This window comes from Mandrillus leucophaeus, unplaced genomic scaffold (assembly GCF_000951045.1).
Source record: "Mandrillus leucophaeus isolate KB7577 unplaced genomic scaffold, Mleu.le_1.0 Scaffold48, whole genome shotgun sequence".
Lineage (NCBI taxonomy): Eukaryota > Metazoa > Chordata > Mammalia > Primates > Cercopithecidae > Mandrillus > Mandrillus leucophaeus.
The window spans coordinates 324614-326452 of NW_012105142.1; positions in this window are offsets into that span (position 1 = coordinate 324614).

A 1839-nucleotide genomic window follows, 5' to 3' on the forward strand; every position below is an offset into this window, starting at 1 on the left:
CAAAACCCCATCTCTACTAAAAAAAAAAAGAAAAAAAAAGAAAAAAGAAATCCATCAGTCCCTCCCACACCCTTCCTATAATCACTGGAGCATTGGAGGCCCCCATCCCTGTCCACAGCCCCCTCCCTCCTCCATGCCCAAGCCCGCAGCCCCGGCTGCTCCATGCGGTGCCCCACCCACCCTTCACGGTGCCGGGAGCAGCCAGTGTGGGGGGTGCATGATGTGATTTTCTGCCCCCTTCAAACATGATCCTGGGGGAGATGCTGTGAGTGGTCTAGGCCCAGAGGGAGAAACCCCTAAGGACCTCAGAGACACTGGCTAATGCCTATGGTCCTTTGAGTCACAAGGGAGGAAGTCCTGAACTGTGGCCTGAGGCCACGTGTTCAAAACAATAGTGGCCTCCCCACCCCTGGCGAGCCCAGTATCCGAGTCTTCAGCCACTGGGCACAAGGCTAGTGATACGGCCCTGGAAGATCGGGTGCCAGATATGGCTTCCCCTGGAGCTCCACCCAGGAGGCCCCGCCAAGGAGAAGCATGGTGGGCTCTCTGCAGGGTGGGTGGCTCAGGGCCTGGGATGCTCCCAGCGTGAACATGCTCAGCTCCTTCCAAGGCCACCCAGCCCCCGCTGGCTTCCAACCTCCCTGGCTTTCGGCAAATCCCACTCCGCCAGGTCCTGAGAACAGAGGCCCTGCTGCCGGATGGAGGGAACTCAAAGGCTCTTTAGAAACCTTACAGCCCACCCAGGCCTGGACCCCGCTGCCAGATGAGGGAGGCACTTCTCTCCCCCGAGAAGTAGACTAAGGGTACAGCTTACCTCTGGGGGTTGAGGCACGGGAATTAGTTCATCCTTATCTGGATGTATTTAGGGCTCCTGGGATGTGACCGGAAAACCGAGTGGGGCGTCGTAGCTGTCCAGACTGGAAATCTGTGTCGGCCGGGGCGGGGGCGGGGGGGCGGTGGGGCAGCACCGTGGACAAGGAGTGAATACAAATTGGCAGCTACAACCGTGTCCTTATCCAGCCCCCTGTGGGCCCGGCAGGTGGAGGAGGCGGGCTCCGCTGTGAAGGAGATGGACCCGTCCTCTCAGGACCTGGTCTGGTGTGGCTACTGCATAGAGGCCGAGCCGCAGGTGCTACCAGGGCTGTTTGTTCATAGAGCCCGAGGTTCTGGGTTTATTTCTTCTTGGACAGGCCCTAGTACAGATCTCCAGTGAGGTTACCTGATTCATGTGCACAGATGGTGAGATCCGTATAACCCAGAACATTGTCCCTCTTTGCGGAGCTCAGGGCTCAGCAGGCACTCCGAGTCTTGCTCATCCTGGGAACCCGTTCTACAGACCACAGCTGGCCCCTCTGAACGTTTCCCATCATGTCAGAAAGCAGAGGGGCCAGGCACAGTAGCTCTCGCCTGTAATCCCTGCACTCTGGGAGGCCGAAGTGGGTAGTCGATTGAGCCCAGGAGTTCGAGACCAGCCTCGGCAACATAGCGGAACCCCTCAACTCGACAGTCTTTTTTTTAATTAGCCGGGTGTGGTGGCACCCACCTGTAATTCTAGCACTATGGGAAGTCAAGCAGGGAGGGCCACTTGATCCCAGGAGTTGGAGACCAGCCTGGACAATATAATGAGACCCTGTCTCTACAAAAAGTTAAAAAAGAAAAAGAAAAAAGGCTGGGTGTGGTCATACACCTGGAGTCCCAGCTACTAGGGAGACTGAGGTGGGAGAACCTCTTGAGCCCAGGAGTCCCAGGCTGCAGTGAGCTATGATCGCACCACTGCACCCAGCCAGGGTGGCAGAGCGAGACCCTGTCTGAATGAAAGAAAGAAGGCCGGGCACAGTG